The sequence below is a fragment of the Podarcis gaigeae genome, assembly GCF_964106915.1.
Source record: "Podarcis gaigeae genome assembly, chromosome: 3".
In the NCBI taxonomy this organism is placed as follows: Eukaryota; Metazoa; Chordata; class Lepidosauria; order Squamata; family Lacertidae; genus Podarcis; species Podarcis gaigeae.
The window spans coordinates 71,436,211-71,457,924 of NC_139680.1; the positions used below are offsets into that span (position 1 = coordinate 71,436,211).

The 21,714-nt window shown below is 40.5% G+C and overlaps 1 long non-coding RNA gene across 4 annotated transcripts in view; it reads right to left on the reverse strand.

Moving 5' to 3' along the window:
- Window positions 1-1,275: 1,275 nt before the first annotated feature.
- Window positions 1,276-21,714, reverse strand: part of LOC310841606 — a 59,660-nt gene continuing 39,221 nt past the window's right edge. For 2 of the 4 annotated variants that reach the window (XR_014562590.1, XR_014562591.1), the window contains 2 exons: window positions 20,678-20,749; window positions 1,276-1,591 (listed from right to left, as the gene is read on the reverse strand). This is a non-coding gene — a long non-coding RNA (uncharacterized lncRNA). Of the gene's footprint in view, window positions 1,592-16,306; window positions 16,679-20,677; window positions 20,750-21,714 lie in introns of those variants that run through there. The other 2 variants (XR_014562589.1, XR_014562592.1) reach the window with 2 other exon arrangements.

Below are 21,714 nucleotides of genomic sequence, written 5' to 3' on the forward strand. Positions count from 1 at the left end.
TGCTGAAATTCAGTAGGCAGAACAACATTGCTTATGCTGTTCTGTGATATATATATACGGGGGGGGGGGGCAGCTATAGCCATTCAAACTTAAAAAGGAATTGCAACCTTCACATCCTTGTGGAAAATATCTGTGTAGGTTTTAATGTTCACTACTCACCTTCTGAACTGCTGCCATTTCAAACAGGATTCTGGCCAATACGATTTATCACCTCAGCACAATTTCCTTTGGGAAATTTCCTTTGTGAATTTATTCATTTTTAAGTGTACGTACTGTTTTTCCTAAACAGGTCCACAAAGCTGCTGTGCTCACACTTGAAGAACTGGCAATATTTGGGAGGAATTTCTGGGTGCTCTGCTGGAACAGCTACTGACATTCTTATAGCTAGGGATGTTTTGAGGATTGCAAATACCTGTAATATGCTCCACAGATGAGATTTGCCTGATCTGCCTTCTACCCTAAATTGCCACAATCCGACTCCATAAATTTGTTTGGTAGGAAGTATCTTAAGTATAGGGAGTTTTGTTTCTAAACATGCCGTAGCATCTCTCCTTTTATAGATCACAAGCAGCCTTGCACCCAACGTTGCTCAGAAATTCTAAGAAACCAAAAAACTCTGGGATAATTCAGCCTAGATAGATAGTTGATAAATAGAAGATAGACAGAAGTGACACATGGGTATTAACTGAAATGCACTGTCTCTAGAAAGACAATTTGTGCTCTCTTAAAGCAAGAATATTGTGCTTGGTTACTATTTGGTCACCCTACTGGAAATAGTTCAGTGACAGGAAGTGGGAGTTTCTTTTGTATTCTGTAACCTTTTTCTTTCAACAGATTTCAAGAAGAACATGCTGGTAACATTAACTATATCCCATGTGACCTTTATGCCTATTACAGTATTTTTCATAAAGGACATGTCTTTTCCCTTTTTGGTTTATAAATCAATCCTTGAGTATAACTGCTATCTGAAAAATGTTAACAATTAAACAATAATTCAGAGATTTTGAATTTAAGTACCCTCTGTGTGAGCAGATTAAGAGAATATTGTCTACGTAATTCAGGAGAAAACCAATTAAGCCTGCTATATAATGAGCAATGATGCTCTCTCACATCTGCCAGCAAAACCAATCAACATAATCTATTACAGAGTGATGTGCTTTCTATTTTGTGTATTACAGGGATGATTCAGCACTATAAATTATATAACTATAATCAACATTTGTTAATATGATAAAAAGGACACTGTTCTCCTTAGACCCAGAATCACACTGAATATGTGCCCCAAACAGGACCTTTAATTCCGAATTTATCAACTGCACAATTCAATTTGTTCTGCTTCAAAAGTCCAGTGCTGACAAAATTCCAAAATGTAGGGACTGAGCACTGGGGAATGAAACGCAGACACAAACTTGGACATCTAGGTTTGAGTCCATTCCCATTATCCCAGCTACTTCATATATCTTGGTGCCTTCTACTGTCCTCTGGCACCTTTCCAATGTCCCTCCCCTCCTCAATGATTCCACCACATTTTGTTTCTGTTATCATCACGACTCCTCCAGCAGTGTAAGAATCAGGCCTGGGATGGAGAACGCTAGAAGGAGATAAGGAGGAATGGGAAAGTGAAACTTGAACAGATAGAAACCCTACCCACTACCCTCACTAATCCCATCTGGCTCTAGTATGGAAATGGGACTTCACCTCTCCTGAGGGGGATGGTACAGAGCCTCAGTCTAGAGTGACTGGGCAGGATTCAGAGAGACAGATCAAGTGCTCTCTCCTAGGACCAGACACTGCCTCAGGAGAAGGGAATCACCCAGTGATTTAAAAAAAAAATGTTTAGGGGTACTCTCATTTTGACTCAAGAAAATCACCATTTCATAGTTCAAATCGAGAAAATGCAGTAAATGGACAAAATGGAAATACAGTAAATGGACAAAAGTACAAAGATTCACAAAATATTTGGGCTATGCGTACGCCTGTGTCCCCCCCCCCAGAAGAGAAGCACTGCCCCCACCTAGACGCAGTGCCCACTTGCAGGTTAGCCACTGACGCAGGGATAAAACCTCTCTCGCCTGCTGCAAAACATGACAGTATATTTAAATTTGTGATATCGTGGAAAAAGTAAAGATGCCTGCATACCAAGGACCAAGAGACACCTGAACTACAGCCAGGGACAGCACAAATAGGGTAGAAGAGATCCATTCTGCTCAGCTTATTATGTATATTCACCCTCTTACCACAAGGCTTTGAAGAGCCCATTCTGCTTGCTTGAGGCCTATTCCAACCTTACTCAGAAGATACGTGCACAGCCTTCATTTGCATGCCTGTTTATCGGTTGGTCCCTCTAAAGCAAAGCTAAATTCACTGACATCAAAGCAAATCTCGGCCGACTTGTGCTTTTGATATTGCCTGACATCCTGATCTTAAACATATCTACTCAGAGTTGGTGTAGTGCAGTAGTTGGGGAATGAATCTGAATGAATGTGGCAGGCCAAGGTCGGTTGGCCTTGAGCAAGTTACTGTCACATCGACTAGCCTGCTTCAAAGAGTTGTTATACAATGACATAATGAGCATAGGATATTGTTACCTGCCTGAAGGCCTTAGAATAAGGAAGAAAAGATACCCAAATAAGTAAAGGCCTAGTAATTTCATTCCAAAAAGGCTTGCACCAAGGAACATCCCAAAGGATCGTCCATTTAACCAGGGGTTTTTTCAGCAGAAGGTTGCCAAAAAATAAAATTAAAAAATGAAGAGGAGGAAGAAGATGGAGCTAAACTCATTGAGCATGGTATTGCATGCTGAAAACTGTTGTATATTCTGAATTGATTTAATACCTCATGCTGAGTGCTAAAATCAAAAGAATAGAATTGGGAATGATTTAAATCTCCAACGAGGCAAGTATCCCATAGCTTGTGTCAACAACAGAATTGTCCAAATTTTTAACACCTTACCATGCTGCTGCCAACCTGCTCTGTTGCAACCTGGTTATGACACTTGCTTCAGTATGACCAAATTGGCTTATATTTGAGGATGTCACCTTACATTATAGACTGAATTGTTCCACTGCCACAGGTTCAACTCCTGACCTCACCTAGCACTGTAAACCCAAGTTTAGAGTCAATTGGCCACAGCAACATGATCAAGATTTTACTGTTGCTTCACACTTCCACCTAGATTATATTTTGATAATTGGATTCCGATCTGCATCATAACATGAGAGAAATAATGAAGTCACTGAGTGAAGAAGAGCTGCTTACTTTTCACTGAAGTGTGCAATTCCTGCTCATTATATATCGCCAGCATTAGAATTTGACAAGAACCTGGGGGTCAGCTTGACTTCGCAGTACATTATACGCCATATATCTTTGCATTGGCCTTTACTGCATAACTGCCATCTCTGTGCATTCGTACTCCTGGCAGTAATTTGCTCATTGTATTTTTCACTATCAGTGCATTTTATGTACTTCCAGAATGCACCATTTTTAAGACAAATTGGATGGATTTGATTAAAAAAACACCTCAACATCTGCCAAGTGGCAAGCTCATGAAGAATACCTTTGAGAATGGATCTTGGGCATTGCTGTTGAAACAATTCATCCCAATAATTCATCCCAATAATTATGACATCGTCCTCACCTAACACAGTGTCACCACACCTGCCCCACTATGACCACTGAAATATTATTAAAGGTGATGCCCAAATAATGCTGCATTCATGTTTTATTCTAAGAGTTATGATAACAGAGTTTTGCATGGTTTTAATTGGTACTGCTGCTCTTGTTGAATGCTCTAAATTCTTTTCTAAAACAGATGGGCCATCAGCTTGAATCCTAAACTGCTTCGTACCTATATACCTGTCTCCACCCCCAATGTTCAGTCCAGACACTGAGATCCAGCACCGAGGGCCTTATGGCAGTTCCCACACTGCAAGTAGTAAAGCTACAGGGAACCAGGCAGAGGGCCTTCTTGGTAGTGGCACCTGCCCTGTGGAATGCCCTCCCATCAGATGAAAAAGAAATAAACAGCTATTTGACTTTTAGAAGATATCTGAAGGCAGCCCTGTTTAGGGAAGCCTTTTAATGTGTAATGTTTGTTTTGTTTTTACCTATGTTGGAAACCGCCCAGAGTGCTTGGGGCAACTCAGTCAGATAGGTGGGGTACTTCTACTACTACTACTACTACTGTTACTACTATTCAGCATATTAATGTGAGCATTAGTTTTGACACGAAGAGTTATTCATTCTGAGGAAGGTTTTCCTCTGTACAGTTTTTGTTGAATGTTTCTCAGAACCAAGAAAAACAAAACCTCTCTGTTTCTCCTCAGATTATACACTGTGTTTTGTTACATTTTCTCATTACAGTGTTATTGGGATTTGCCTTCTCTCTGGACTCTGCTTGCATTGTTTAAGTGACTTTGCTAACACTAAATAATATCATAGAACTTTACAATGTCATGGGAAAATGAATTGCTGCTTATTTGTACATTAAATACCTCAGTGCAATAAACTTCTTATGAGGTCTAGTTCTCTCACCTGCAGGATGCAATCTATAGCATTATCATCAACATTATAAGACAACCTGTGATGAAACATACATGCAACCAGTGACAGGAACGGACAAGCAAAGAGTACAAACAAAATATTATAGAGCTCTGGTAAAATGTTTCATGCACCCACATTTATCACTGACTTCACATTGCCAGCAAAACAGCAGTGGGAGTTTAGCAGGGCAGCGGGGGGCAGGGATTTAAACCTATTTAATGGTTGGATAAAATTAGTACTACAACTTCAAACCGGGGCTGATGATTCACCCTAGCAGCATGGGGGGGGGGGAACTGTGCGAGGAAAAATGTGTTTATATAAAAATATGAATCAACATTTCACGTCACATATCTGAAACACATAGGAATGTGTTGCAGTTAGCAGCTGATGCAAGGAGATTAATTTTCAGCTGCACTATTCAGTTCGCCTTAAGTGAATGTATTAGTATGTAATTGTATGAATGCCTATTGACAAATGACTGATTCTTTGTGGTCTTGCTGAATAGGGAAGTCTGTCATAACAAATTGCTACTGTTAAGGAACAGGAACGTAGAAAGGGCTGATACAGAGAACTCCACTGATTCTTGGCCAACACTTCACACAACAGTGGCAAGTCATTATTGTTTTCCTCAGTATTTTCAGTTGCCTCATCCATCAGAAGGAATTCTTTTGGCATTCATGTGGGCATAATGTGTATTGCCACAGGAATTGTGTTCTAATTTAGAATTAACATCAATTAGTACCCATTTGTTGTGAAGAACTTTTGATTTATGCGTACCATTGCACAGCAGAGATGGGCATAAATACTGCTGTCTGTGGCATGAGAAACTATCCCATAATCCACAGCCGCCAAAGATTTTATTTTATTTTTTACTCCATGAAAGAGAGACAGATTTAAGGTCAGTTTCAAGAACCTACATGCTGTAAAAACGACATTTTCCTCTGGATTTCATGTGCTAATCATAAGGATTTGTCCAAGTTGTTGTGACAGAAATGATGGAAACCCTTACAGATGGTAGATAAGAAAGAGGTATTCTGTTCTCAACCTTGAACCCTCCACTCCCTTTAATAATAATTCTTTTTTTGTCAGTGATGAAATCAAATCCAAAAAAATAAAGGAGGGATATATTAATATTTGTAGAAGATGGAGAGTATTTCCAAGAAAGTGTAGCTTATTGAGATCATAGAACCACCACTCCCCAGATCCTGCAGTCAACATCTGAGGCCCTTCTTTGTGTGTCTCCTCCATCAGATGTCCAGAGGTGTCAACACGAAAATAGGCATTTTCTGTGATGGCTCCCCATTTGTGGAATGCTCTCTCCCCAGGGAGGCTCCCCTGGCACTTTCATTCTATATCTTTAGATGCCAGGCAAAACAATTTGTCTCTAGCCAGGCCTTTGATTAACATCCTATGTCCTTTTAAATGTGTTTGTGGGAAGGGGGGATATTAGTTTGTGGTGTTGGTGTTGGCTGTTTTATTATGTGTTTTGTTTCTTCATTTTACATTTTTACAGTACTATAAATAATAATAATAATAATAATAATAATAATAATAATAGTAAAAATTGTTTAAACTACAAGTTACTGCGCCATAGCAGGCCTTTCACCTGCCAAAGATAGTCAGAGCAGAAGAAACGTAAAATTGATGTGTAGTTAAATGGTTATATTTGGTATCTTCTCAAATGGTTAGCTCTGGAGCAAAGGAAATGCTTAAACAAGATAAAGTTAATTGACTGGCGTAAATTATGCTGACTTAGCAAAGAGATTTTACAAGGTTCACACATTTTCTGGACTTAGGCTGCTCTCCCTCCTCTCCCTCCCTCCCTCCCTCTCTCTCTCTCCCTCCAGCTTCCGTTGCATTTCTAAGAAGTCATGAATGAAACACAAACTTTCACCAAACTGCTGGTAATTTTGCAAAAACGTGTTTCTGTTTCAGTTTCAAAGATAATACAGTGGCCCGAGGTGACTTCCCTGACAATAAACTTCCAATTATCACTTTTTCCAAGGGATACATGATTCCTCTGTATTTAGCATTCTTCCCTCTCCTTGTGCAACAGCAATGAAAGAAGATTTACACTACAGTGGTACCTCTGGTTATGAACTTAATTTGTTCTGGAGGTCCATTCTTAACCTAAAACCATTCTCAACCTAAGGTACCACTTTAGCTAATGGGGCCTCCCACTGCCGCCACACAGCCACCACGCGATTTATGTTCTCATCCTGAGGTAAAGTTCTTAACCCGAGGTACTACTTCCAGGTTAGCGGAGTCTGTAACCTGAAGTGCTTGTAACCCGAGGTGTTTGTAACCCGAGGTAACACTGTACTGTTGTTTCTCCAACCTGCAGTTCTTTTATGTTCATAGTTCTTTCAAGGTTCGTTTCCTGTATCACACCAATTCTGCCAAATGGAGTTGTTGGCACTCATCTGTCTTGGGAGTCAATGGAAGAGTGCACCTTTACAGAGTGAAGCCAAACAGTTGAAAGGTTACAGTGTCTGCTGTGAATTTAGAGACCGATACAGAATAGATATGTTTTGTTGCAGCTGGGGCAAATGAAGGCATTTGGTGAACAGTACTGCTGCAGATGCACCACGGTATTTATTCTGTTTGTAGTCCTCTTAGTGGTCATTCTTCCTCTGGTCACTGATATAGATGCATGACCTGATTGCCTGTCTCCAGGCACTGCGATCTATGTAAGGGATTCCCACACCGCGGGGAAGATGTTGTAAAATGTAGTCTCACACATCAATCCCACTGAAATCTAGCTGTACAGGGGAGGTATGCAACCGCCAAATTAGGGTGTTGCTGAAGTGTGAAAATAGGGAATGCACGGCAACTTCTCTGCATGCAAAATTACCATGTGCTTTCCTGAAGGTAAGGGTGGACAGTCCATTTCAGTTTCTTCAATCTTAAATTCAGTTCTCCACATTCCTGCAGCAATTGGCATTCTTAAAAAATACTCACTCACAGCAGCATTTTAGTAAAAAATTATCCTTACACATTTCTGTATGAAATTTATATCCCTTTGTCCCAAAGGAGCCTAAGGCAGTGAACATATCAGTAATATGAAACATTTTGAATGGTATTTTTAGAACAGTTTAGAACATTCTAAAAATGTTTAACCAGTGACTCCAGGGTTGCTGGAATGGTATCCTCCTGCCATTCTTGGATAAACAGGAACGTTTAAAATTTCCTCCTAAGAGTCAGTAATGACTTATATACATTACTGGACTGGAGAACTGCATTGCAAAAATTCAGAAAACTGCAAATTTTGAAGGATGGTTGTGTTTTGATTCTCAAATTGTTTTGGAAAGTATGAATAAGGTAAGTTTGCCTTTAAATTCAAACTGCATCACATTTGTCACCCACCCCGACCTGCAGGTCTGTGCTCTGTGAAATGGTATTGTGGCAGGAAAGTATATTATTTTCATGTGTATAGAAAAAGATATTCAGAGTTGCAGTCACTAGTTTGAAGTAAGTGAAACTTCTGACCCAGAATGTGGCTATGATTTCCGGAGCATTGCCCCATTTCTCTCCGTAACTCTTTGCAGTCTTCCTTTTTATCTAGTTTCCCGAAAATAAAAGTGAAATAGACTTGTGGTAGAGCTCCAAATGGTGGAACCAATTCTTTTAATGTTCTAGTTTTGTATTGTTTTATATATATTATAGTTTGATTACTTTTTAACTATTATATTTTATATGTTTTAATATTGATATGTTTTATTCATGTTTGCTTTAATTTTTGCGAGCCACCTTGAGTCCCAGTTCTAGGAAAAATGTGGGATATTATTAATTAATTAATAATATCCTTACATGATTTCCTAATAAATAAATATTCCATCTGATGCTGTTTGCTCATGAGTTAAATTCAAGCAAATGGTAAGACCCAATAGACCAGACCAGGGGTCAGCAAACTTCTTCAGCAGAGGGCCAGTCCACTGCCCCTCAGACCTTGTGGGGGCCAGACTATTATTTTTTTTAAAAAAATGAACTAATTCCTAAGACCCACAAATAACCCAGAGATACATTTTAAATAAAAGAACACATTGTTGTTGTTGTTTAGTCATTTAGTCGTGTCCGACTCTTCGTGACCCCATGGACCAGAGAACGCCAGGCACTCCTGTCTTCCACTGCCTCCCAAAAAAGGACACATTGTACTCATGTAAAAATACGCTGATTCCCGGACCATCTGTGGGCCGGATTTAGAAGGCGATTGGGCCAGGTCCGGGCCCCGGGCCTTAGTTTGCCTACCCATGGACCAGACCATTAGTACCTCTTCTACACTCCTATACATTTTTTTTTAAAAAGGTTCTTGGCTTTATTAACTGTTTTTAAAGAGTTAAATGCTCTGATTCTTCTCTGCTAATCCTATTAATGATTCATGATGTTTCCATTTTAACTAACAACAGACATTATAATCTCCTGAAGAAGAAGAAGAAGAAGAAGAAGAAGAAGAAGAAGAAGAAGAAGAAGAAGAAGAAGATAAACATTCCAAAATGTTCAGCTCATTTTTTTAAGGCAGAAGTGAAACTTATAAAGGCTTGTTCTGATAACTTGGAAAGGTTTTGGCCTAGAGGAACAATTTTAATATTGAAACGGCAGCTACACTGATTCATGCATAATTTCCCTATACTTTAAAGGGAGCACAATCTTCAACAGACAAGCAGCACCTTACTTCAGAACCTAAGGCCCTTTTTTAAATTTAAGGAGAAAATGGCCTATTTATGCCCTTGGTTCCCATCGCCAGTCAGCCATTTTACATATCACTTGACAGGAGAACTATTTTAGGTTAATTTCTACTTCTGTAAGCCAATCGATAACCCCACAGTTATCCGTTTCTTTTTTATTAAAAAAAAACCACCCCACTTCTACTCTTCAGTTTTGGATTATGCCCCTATTGTCAACATTGTTCTCGGAAAATACTTCATTATCAGAATTAGTATTTATAAAAATAAAGGAATATGGTTTCATTCTCAAAAATGGCAGGTTCCCCTCATCTCAGGGATAGTTAGAGGGACAAAGCCTGAGTTCAGAGTTGAGTTAAGTGAATCAGAAGCTGGAAGAAAACTCAACACTGGATTCTGTTTGAATCCAAGGCTGCAGATTTGAGACAAACAAGACCCTCTTGGGGTGTCAATGCTGTGAACCTCTTCATTGTAGGCTCAGATTGTATATACAGTGGTACCTCGGGTTACATACGCTTCAGGTTACAGACTCCGCTAACCCAGAAATAGTACCTCGGGTTAAGAACTTTGCTTCAGGATGAGAACAGAAATCATGCTCTGGCGGCGCGGCGGCAGCAGGAGGCCCCATTAGCTAAAGTGGTACCTGAGGTTAAGAACAGTTTCAGGTTAAGAACGGACCTCCGGAATGAATTAAGTACTTAACCCGAGGTACCACTGTACATATATCCTGAAGACACCAGTCTCCACTCTCAAAAGAAAGCACAAACATTGAGTAAGCACATGGAAGCCCTGGAATCTCAGAGACTGAGGTGGCGTGCAACAATATTAAAACATAATTAGCCAAGTATTCAAACAACTTCCAAGGCTGACAAACCAATAAAAGCCTAAAAACTGTACACAGGTATCAGAATGGCTTCTTCCTGGTAAAGCAAGTCCCACACTTTTTTTAGCATTAGTATTACAGAGTGCAGCAGTTGCCAAGGAAACAAGTTTTGTTTTTTGCAACAACAAAAACCAACCAAACAAACAAACACCAGCTTTGTCAATAAGTGCACACACTATATTACTTGTCTCAGCTGTCAGGGTAAATTATGCCCCTTTTGCTTCAACACGAATTCCCGTCTTTATTGGGAAGTGTGAAGTCTGTTTATTACTTGTATGAGTGACTCTGCCCCTTTTGGCATAATGTGCTCTCCTGTATGGTCAGGTGACACAAACGTACTTACCCTCACGATAATGAATTTGTTTTCCCTAATCAGGAGAGCATAAGAAAACCAACATGGGAAATTAGAGCTCTGTGGCTCCTGCAAAATGAACGCTACAAATGTGATAATTTCCCCCAATGAATTAGAAAGGAAGCTTCCCAGCAGGGAAATATATATATATATTAGAGGAAATTTAACAGCAGCCTAGCTAGCCTTTGGTTATGTGAGGAAATGAAAAGCAAACAGCTGCAATGACATTTTGTTTCCAGATAGTACAGGATAGCAATGACTCATTTTCCCCTGCTATGCCAGAATACCTTTCCAGCATAAGAAGGCACTGAAGTGAAAGCAAACGTAGCAGAGAAATGCTTAGGGTAAATGTATGACTGTCAAGTTTTCCAAGGATGTAACATATTAAGGTGGCATAAGCTGTTACTACAACACTCCATTTCCAATATAACCAGAATTTTGGAAGCCTTTTGATACAGGGAAAGGAAATTGCATTGCACTCTTGCATTGCAAAAAGTGCATTAAGATAGAAATCTGTCTTCAGAAACATTTGTGTAACCTTAGAGAAGCCTGAACCATGCATAGCAGAATTTGACTACCATTATAAGTCATATAATTGGCAATATAAGTCATTTTAAGACCATATGTAATAAACTAAAAAGCTGGAGATAGAGATGTGTAATTCATAACCTGTCTGTTTCTCTGATAATGATGTAGTTTGGTTGGAAAAATGTCACCATTGTGGACTTTTAATTGAGATAAAATAATCCAACGTTTTTTGGTGGTAGTGGTGGTGGTGGTTTAAAAAAGAATATCTGTGTACATATTCCTTTAAATAAATAGCTTCTTGTGAGAACATGCTGAGAAACTTCTGAAATTCTGATGTACAGATCTGGCAGTAATGGCATTTGTTATTCCACAGTCTTGCATATGTTTCAAGACCATGTCTTTCTAGAGCAGATGGCAGATTTCTTCCCAATTAAACCACTTGCTTTCTATGCTGATTTTGGTATGAACTATAATGCCATTGTGGTGGCTGTAAGGGACAGAATGTCTCATTTAAGCAAATCCATCCAGGAATTAGCATAGCAGAGTATCTTCTCGCACATTTTTGTGAATTAAAACCCCTCTGCTGTACCCGCACTCCACCTCACCCAGTGCAGAAATGACTTTCCTACCTTTTTGCCAATCTATGATTGTAATCATCATCATTGTCTGAGAAGCCTTGATTTAGGCACCTAATCCAACACCTACATTATTTTGAAACACATTTCCAGCTCTTAAAAAATAATGGGAATATTAAAGTTTGCCTCAGGAGTTTTAAATCTTCACTACTACTTGTAGACATTGTCTCACCATTTTCTCCATTTTGTCTGCCTGAATTGCAAGTGAATCATTTCTGTGGAAGAATTATTATTTGGAGATGATCTTGAGAACATTAAAGGCTTATACTTAACCTCTATTACAACCCAGAATCAAATTAACCTCTCTCTTTCGTATAAAAGCAGCTAATGTGTTTTTCTTGTAAAATCGTGAAATCTCACATTTTGTCTCGCATATAGTGCTCATATAATTTCAGTGATATTTCCTCCCAGAACATTTCAACATTTCAATATACTTGGTTACAAAGTATTGTGAGATATATATATATATATATATATATATATATATATAGATATATATAGATATATATATATTTCTTGGAAGTTTTTAACACAAAAAACAAATAAATGCATTTACATTTGTTGACTTTTCAAAGATAAAAAAGGAGAATAGTTATTTACAACTGCTGTCTATATACAGTATCAAAACATACAGATATTACTGAGATTGCACTGCATCATGAATAGCAAAAAATGGAGGGGAGGCAGGGAGCTCTCTGTATGATTATGCATCTAACTGGCATCTTGCTGGCAATCCTAGAATTTTGCCAGTTGGACAGGGATAGGATTTCTACTGAACCCCATGTGCCAGTGCAACTTCGTGTGATAATGGCATGCGCAAATCACAAGTGTTGGGAGAACAGAGAGGGATTTAGTGGAGGAGTGGCCAGCTTAGTCCAGATCCTCTCTTTCCTAAATAAAATCCTGCCTCCCCAACTGTGGTAACATTAAGATAGCAAAGGAACTTTTGTAAACATAAATATCCATTGATTCAGTAGAGTGCCGACATGGTTAGTCCCCCAACACACACCTTATCCCCTTTTCAAAAGTTGATCTACTAATATTTGTCTTTCTGCCTCAGATTTAATATACACACCTTAAAAACCTAAGGATACTCACACAAACACACATAATTAGGTGTGACGTTAATTGCATGGAATGCGCAAGAAAATCTAAGGAATATGTTTCAGTAAATGTACTTTCATAAAACCCCTTCATATGCTACTGTTAGGAGTCCAGGTTCCTGGCATGATAACACAGTAAGCGCATGTAATTACAAAGGAGGATTTATTGCAAAAAACAAGCAATTATCTCCAGACGGCTCTAGCAAGCCTCTGGCCCCCATCACTCAGTTGACCCTTCTGAGGAGTTCTTCCTGTGTCGACAGAAAAGAGTGACCCTTCGACCTTTACGTTTCTTATTTTGCTTCCTGTGTAGCAGCCTTCCTATACGCCTACGCCTCGGACTTATTTGGTCAGCTGCAGCCCTTTCCTGTTCCAAAAAGCTGTCTCTGTGGCTTTCCGTGCCTGTTTGGGCTTCAAGGGAACTTTGGCTGTGTTCCAGTCTGCTCTCCTTCCTCCCTTATCAGCCGGCCGTCCAAGGTCAGGGAGACTTGATGCTGGCAGCTGTGGGCTCTCATGTGTTGGCGTGAAAGCCCAGCCTCCCTGTTCCTGACTGCATTCTGCAGCCGGCTGCAAGATTTCACTTGCAGCTGGTGTGTTCGTGACAGCTACTTGCAAAAAAGGCAGATTACATTGAAAGGGGCTTGCAAAGTTAGCCCTCCCACTCAAAGTCACACAGCTCCTCCTGGCCCCATTCTTATTATCCACATGTCAGCATGGATGTCTGATGGACATGTGAGGTGAGAAAGCCTTCACACATAGATTTCTCCTGGAACCATGTATGATCAGTGTTCTTGTATCTAATGAAGCCTCTGCACATAGATGCCTTCATATTAACCTCAGACATTACACTCATACATGGATGGCAAATGTGTGTCTCAGAGGAGCCATGTGACATGAGAGATGGAGTTAAAAATGCCACCCCGTGGTACAATTTAACACATATTGTCTGTTCCTGTGAAAAAACATGGGAAGGGGGCTTAAGAATATTTTCAGAGAAAAACCAAATATGCAACTAGTGTGTCATCATACCTGGTTTTTGCCAGGATTGAGTAAACACAACAGAATATTGTGAACTTGTTTATCAAATCCTAATGAACAAAATTTTATCATGACTGACATTTCCTTCCAACAACATCTAACCTTCCCATAAAGAAAAACCTGTCATTCGATAAAATATATGAGCTGCATCACCTGTACTCTCACTGACACCCCACATAAGCACCCACAAAGTTGGGGGGTAATTTTTATCAATCTTGTTATCAAATTCATCAGCCGGGTCTAATTATTTACTTGCTAATCAGAAATATTCATTTATCTGTGTCTAGCTGCTTATCCATCATCACTTGCTGAACTTAATCAAAGTTGTTGACTTTATTTTCCTAAGTATCTGATTTATTTTCAACTTTAATCACCCTGTCCTCTGCATACTTATTCAAAAGTTCAAAACTTTATTGTCTAAAAAAGTTTGCATTTATGTTATCGTGTGGGGTCTGTGAGTTACACGTTATTCTCCCTGCTCTCAAGTTAATTCTACTGATGGTTTAGTTCGTTTAATGTATATTTTAATATTGTTCTCCCTTTGGAGAGCTTCACTTTGAGAACTTGAAAATTCAGGTTGAAAGGCAAGCTTGATCTTTTATCAATGCAGTAAATTGGATTCTATGCTACTTCTGTAATGTTTGGAAATCACAATGATGGTAGTGATAAGAAGACATCATGGGCTAAGTGCCAATATAAGCTCTCCAGTTCCTGATGGAGTTGGCTTGGGAACATACCACATGACGTACTCCTTCCTACATGCTCTCTCTTATCCTATTATTACCAGAGTGGTTAGGAACCCAAGCCCTATCTACTCTAACATTATGTTTTCATAGTGGCCAGTAAGCTGACCATTGCCCACATACATGAGTGCAGTAGCACTTTTACGCAAGAATGACTTGCTGAGTGACTTGTCTGGTGGGATGGAGATAATGATGATGATGATGATGATACATTTATACCCCGGCCCAGCTGGCTGGCTCCCAACAGAATATTAAAAACATGATAAAACATCAAACATTAAAAACTTTCCTAAATAGGGTTGTCTTCAGATGTCTCCTAAAAGTCAGATAGTTATATATTTCCTTGACATCTGATGGGAGGGCATTCCACAGGGTGGGTGCAACTACTGAGAAGGCCCTCTGCCTGGTTCCCTGTACCTTCACTTCTCGCAGTGAGGGAACCGCCAAAAGGCCCTCGGAGCTGGACCCCAGTGTCTGGGCTGAACGATGGGGCAATAAGCTCCTGGCAGCACCATCACTGCCCTATACCATGAGGAGTGAGGCAGCAGTAAGCTTGGGAGGTCCAGATGCACTAGCTGGAGCACTGGATTGGTTCCACCAAAGTATTCACACGGCCCTGACATTAACACCATCTCAACCTTCCCCTCTTGATGAGTGACAGCAGTGTTGCTGCTCCTGAAGCTCTGTGGCTGCAGTTCTGCCTCACCAGGTGAGCCACTCCTGCTCTTATGGTAACTCTTACAGAAACGTGTATGTATGTGTCCAAAATGTCCACCTGACACCAGAACGTAGCAGACTGAATTACAAATTACGTTTGGCTGTAATCATAAGAAGGCATCACACAATCAGAAGAACCCAATGTCATGCGAAAATGTTCTTCCCATGCAAGCATTTTTGACTGCTCAACCCAGCTACCTCTCTGTCCCTCCCTCGTGCTCTCACCATAGCCAGTTGGGTTGTGAAGGCACACAGGGAGAGGAGAGGAAGGAATGCCCCATTGCACCAGTAGGAGCCTTTGCACTGGTTCTGACTAGATGAACTACATAACTGAATCGGTCAATATTCCAAATGGACATAAATGTTCCCCAAAATGTGCCCTGGAGCTTGATAACTATAAAGAGAAAAAAAAGATCTGTTTAATTCCCGTGTGGAATGCTTTAATTTTCCAAACCCATGTGTTTCCCAAAAGTGGGACAAAAGATATCCTTCAGACATTTTGCAAATTTAACATTTAATTTTTCAATCAACCGATATACCCTTATAAAGATAGGCTGAAATCTGTGTATACCTACCTAGCCCTTGCACTCTCCATAAATTCTGCATTTTCATAAGCAGACACTCTGTAAAAGCTTTTATGAGAAAATATGGTTGAGGACAGAGACAGCTGGCATTTAAATTAGCCAAGTGAAAGAAATTACTCTTACTCATTCACCAGATGCTTTTATTCATATATAAATTTTTAAATTAATAATTTCATAATGCTATGCAATCCACACTGTTTTGCTCACTGACCTTAACAAGCTTTGACATCTTTTTTCATTACTTCCAAAGAGTGCAGTACACTTTGCCAACTTCCATTTTGATGAAACATTCTAACAAGGGGAGAGAGGGAGCCAGCATCCACAGGCAAGTTATGAAAAGTTTTGGTAAGTTATTTCTGCTTCCGGTTTAGAATCAGAATCCCAAGAAGGTCAAAGATAGGTAGGTAGGTAGCTATATGCAATCTGTAAAATAAAATATATTTTTTTAAAAACCTTGTATTCATCTTCTTTTCAGTATTTTGATTCACATCAGGGTTGGCTGAGGGATGGACTTTGGTAATCTTTCATAATATGGCACCCTGTGCATGGCCAAAATTTGGTGCCTTCAAATGGATCTTCTCAAATTATGGATCTTCTCAATTTTGCATCCCTCAGCTCTGTGCCTGGTGCAAGGAAACTGCCTGCACTGCCCTAAATTTGGTGCTTGTAGATTAGGCTGCAGGCTTTTTGCGTCCTCCCCAAATTCCCCCCAATATAGCCTTTTTTAAAAAGCCAATATTAACCTATTTTCTGCTTTCTCCTCTTCCACAATATGCCTTGGGGCATCCAAAACACCTTCAGTCTCTCAACCAGGCACCTCTTATTGTCTTTAAAAGGACTTTTTCTTCATCTGACATTGCAGTAAACAGCTCTGGGAACAAGACGCAGGTAAACCAGCAATGTCTTGCTGCTGCTATGTATATGTGTGTGTGTGCTGCTAAGTGTTTGCTGAGTTTGTTTTCTGCCTCCCACCACTGCATGTGTGTATCTGCTGTATGTGGAGGTGTGCACATGAGAATGGCTGTGTGCATGCACTCAGAGGGGTGGCCAGTCCTCAGTGTGCCCTTCAAGCCAGCAAGGGATAGCTGCTCTGTTCTGGCCAAGCTGCCTAGCCACCTGCTATAATCTTGGTTGTTTGTGTGCTCTTCAGTACGGCAGAGCCTATGATGCTTTGACATACTAGTATATGACATATGTATGTGCATAGAACCTCAATATATTTCATGTTCAACATTATAGCAAGAGTGACTTCAGTTATCTGACCTAAAAAAGAAAAGAAAAGAAAAGGAAGACAGCCTAGATCATCATAGCAGTTATACTTTGCTTAAGTGTGTACTTCCAAATTATTAACACTGTTGTAGCTGTTGGAGACCTAAAGGTATTCTCTGATCTGATACTCTAAGATCAGTATGCTTTATGCACAGTGAAAACCATCTACAGATCATAAAAGAGAGAAATAATAACCCTGCCAAGCAGGTTGCTTCAGAGCAGGTTACTCCATAGAGTGCTTTGGAAGAACTCTCATTTTTTCTGACATAAAACAGTGGCGTTTCAATATTTTCTTTTGTGCAGGCTGTGATTCAGAAACGTAAAGTACAGTAGCAGTCCTGGAACTTCTACTGCTCTATATGTGTCATGCTACATTCAATTTTTTGAACAGATGCATGTTTCGTAGGTATTTGAGAACACCTTGTGTCCTGGGCCCACAGGTTTACAAACTGAGAAACAGGTTAGGAATCAATTGCAGTCAAATATCTTAAAGCCTTCAATTGTACCCCCAGATGAAGATCCTTCAAGTTAAAAGAGGCTAGATTTTTAATCTAAACCAGCATTTCTTGGCCTAGGGCTACCTAGGATGCGAGTGGCGCTGTGGTCGAAACCACTGAGCCTCTGGGGCTTGCTGATTGGAAGGTCAGCGGTTCGAATCCCCACAACGGGGTGAGCTCCCATTGCTCTGTCCCAGCTTCTGCCAACCTAGCAGTTCAAAAGCACACCAGGGCAAGTAGATAAATAGGGAAGGTAAATGGCGTTTCCGTGCGCTCTGGCTTCCATCACGGTGTTCCATTGTGCCAGAAGCAGTTTAGTCATGCTAGTCACATGATCCAGAAAGCTCTCTGTGGACAAACACCGGCTCCCTCGGCCTGAAACAAGATGAGTGCCACACCCCATAGTCGCCTTTGGTGGTGTACAAGCAAGGCCATTCAAAGATTTTTGCATGTCATTGTTAACCAAAAGGCTGAGGTCCTATGCACACATCCCTGGAAGAAAATCTCACTGAATTCGATGGGGCTTATTTCTAAGTAGGCATGTGTAAGATTGTGTTGTAAGGCTTTCAGTTTTCAGATGTATCAGATGTGAGCCCATCAGGATTGCTAAAGGAAAGACTCTGGGTTCGCAGCATAGGTGGCACAATGTTAGTAGATGTGAAAGATGAACTACCTTGTAAGTAAAGGTAAAGGGACCCCTGACCATTAGGTCCAGTCACGGATGACTCGGGAGGTGCGGCACTCATCTCGCTTTATTGGCCGAGGGAGCCGGCATACAGCTTCTGGGTCATGTGGCCAGCATGACTAAGCCGCTTCTGGCAAACCAGAGCAGTGCACGGAAACGCCGTTTACCTTCCCGCCGGAGCGGTACCTATTTATCTACTTGCACTTTGAGGTGCTTTCAAACTGATAGGTTGGCAGGAGCAGGGATCGAGCAACGGGAGCTCACCGCGTCACAGGGATTCAAACAGCTGACCTCCTGATCGGCAAGTCCTAGGCTCTGTGGTTTAACCCACAGCACCACCCTCGTCCCACTGAACTACCTTGTAGGAAGTACCTATTACTGGAGATTCCATTCCCAGCTTTGTGCAAGGAATACTTTTTCTCCTGTGCTTTAAAGGGCTTTAAAGGCGAGCATTAACTGTGAATTGTGCCCAGAAACATACAAAGATCCTTTAGGATCAGTGTTATATAGTTCCAGTGGCCGCTCCCGGTCTAGCTGCCGCATTCTGGATTCGTTGTAGTTTCTGAGTCACTTTCAAAGGTAGCCCCACATAGAGTGTGTTGCAGTAGTTCAAGTATGCATGCCCCATTCTGGCGACTACAGGTTGTAATCCTAAAACTAGTATAACGGGGAGAGAGTTCATAATATAAGCAAGACTAAGCAAAGAAGGAGAACAACTCTTCAGCTAACACCAGTCTGTTTCATTAGAGGGTCTCTTAATATTACAGTACGGTCCTATACATGGTTACTCAAACATAAGTCCCACTGAGTTCACTCCCAGTAAGCTGGCCAGTCGCTTTATAGGACAAAGATTTTGGGATTCTTACCAATCAGAATACAAACATAGCAAGAATAATAATAACCTCAAGGTGCTGTTCTCCTGGTGTGTTTTTTATAATAAAAAAAGAGTTGTAAAAAAAACTCAATTTCTTTTTTTAACAAAAAAATATTTCTGAGCTCAAAATTTCAGAATTGTCAGGGTGGGCTTTGTCAAGACTTATACAGATTCCTATTGAACAAAATAAATGTACTATTTACATGCTCAAATATGCTATTTTCTTTATTGTTGCTTCTCATGCCCAGGTTGTTCTGGCACTGAAAACCAGGTCAGTTCTGAGTCCTGTTCAAATTAAGTCTTGTTGTTGAATTACTGATTGTCTACTTTATTCTAAAAGCTTAAGTTGTTTAGTAGACTCAATAGCCCCTTATTAGCCCCTCAAGGATAGCAAAGGCTTTAGATTACTCCGTATCAGGAAATTACAGCAGCTTGCATCAATGCACTAATTAACTTCACTGACTCATCAACAGCAAAAAACAAACAAACAAAAATCTAGATCTCCAACTGGACAGCATAACTTTGACCTTTACATCCAAACCTCTCTCTGTGTTCGGGGGTTGGAATACAGAAACCAAACTGATTCGCATGACTCTCTGGGGGCTGGTATGCACTCCCTGTGCACACTTTGACTAACACAAACAAACTTCCCCCATTAAGGAATTCTGCAGAACCATGTTCACAATGCAGAAAAACCAGTGAACGTGGAAGAAAACCCACAAGAGGAGCAGCGTGGTATAGAGGTAAACATTGTAATGGTGTTTTTGTTTTGTTTTATGCTAGTCGCAAAAGTAGACAACCATTCCAAACTAAAAACCATCTCCAGCCACTTAGTCTCCAACCTTCCCTCTGTTGATGAGCGAGTCAGGTCTGCAATGGGCTTTAATTCGCATCTCTTGAACACAAGTGGAACACCCTGTGAACTCTGTTCATACATGTGCAGGGTTTTGCTTTGTTGACAGGAGTGGTGGGACACTTTTAGCCTTGCCCCCAACATCTCTAATGCTTTCTGCAATGACTGTGTGTTGTGTGTGATGGTCTGCAGTGAAATTTCAGAGCACACCACGTGATTGGGACACCTGGCTGTGCAAGTGCATCATGTGAGTAGGCGCTTGCGCCTTAGAATTTCACTGCAAACCACCCTGAGGAACATGTCATGGTTGCAGAAAGGATTAGAGATTGTCGAGGGCTCAGAAGCATATGCCAGTGAGTTCATTGGAACTTACTCCCTAGTAAATAAGCATGGTTTGGAGGAATGGCATTTCAAATTCTCAAAAATCAGCTCACTCTGACAGGCCTTGACACTTCAGCATCTTACAGTGACTGAAGGAATCAAATACGGTGCTTTATTTGTTCTATTCATGACAGTCAATGCATAACTGAAGTTTCAGATGATCAGATTCTCATATAATAGCTGCAGGAAAAGAAAGTGTGTGTGTGTGTGTGTGTGTGTGTGTGTGTGTGTGTGAGAATCGACTGCGCTAAGCCAATTCTACAAATCTCTTGTTCTATCACAGTCACAGATAAAGGAGATATTGCTCTTACCTAGTGTTTTTGGCTTCTATCCAGCTCCACTTTTTTTGTAGCAATATTAATTTCTCTTTCTATCAGTTGCAGCTGTGAACAAAGGGGGGAGAAGTCATTTTTTACCATCATAGCAGGATAGAACACACATTCTAATTTATCACTGAATTAAGTTAATGATCAACTGCTGCAAAACTTCCTTGGAATGACCTCGAGACAGTTGGAGATCAGCGACATTGTTTTCTTGCATCTGGTCCCCCACCCACTCTGTGCTTTGACTATGGCAATAGGTACACATTATAGCAACTGATTTAGAGAGAACTTATTCAGCACTTTGTAGTACAGGAGTAAACAAATCAGCCATTGTTTTTCCACTGGGGTGCATAAGCCAATCTACACCAAGAGGCATATACAGTGGTACCTCTAGTTAAGTACTTAATTCATTCCAGAGGTCCGTTCTTAACCTGAAACTGTTCTTAACCTGAGGTACCACTTTAGCTAATGGGGCCTCCCACTGCCACTGTGCTGCTGCTGCACGATTTCTGTTCTCATCCTGAGGTAAAGTTCTTAAGCCAAGGTACTACTTCTGAGTTAGCGGAGTCTGTAACCCAAAGTGTTTGTAACCCGAAGTGTTTGTAACCTGAGGTACCACTGTATGCAAGTCCCACTTTGTTGGAGGAAGCAGCCGAAACAACACTGGCCTCAGCAGTCAGTTCTAGAGACTAACTGGAATGTTTGGCATTCCACAAATTCCAATTCCATGCTTGTCACCTTCAGGGGAGACTTTTAGCACTCAGGAACAAGAGCAGACTATCCATATTTTACACTGCCACCAATGAACCCCCTTATCTTTATCTAGGTAAGCAGAGACACCTTTGGATTCAACAACAATCAGAAGTCAGTAATAATTTAACAGAGGTGACTCTTTACCTATTTTGTTTGCCTCCTTCCATATCAAAACTACCATGTTTTCTGCAGCTGGGTATTTTTATGGAGCTAGATGAGTAGGTGTAGGTGGGGGTTAGAGTGTCACACTATGGCTTGGGAGATCAGGGTAC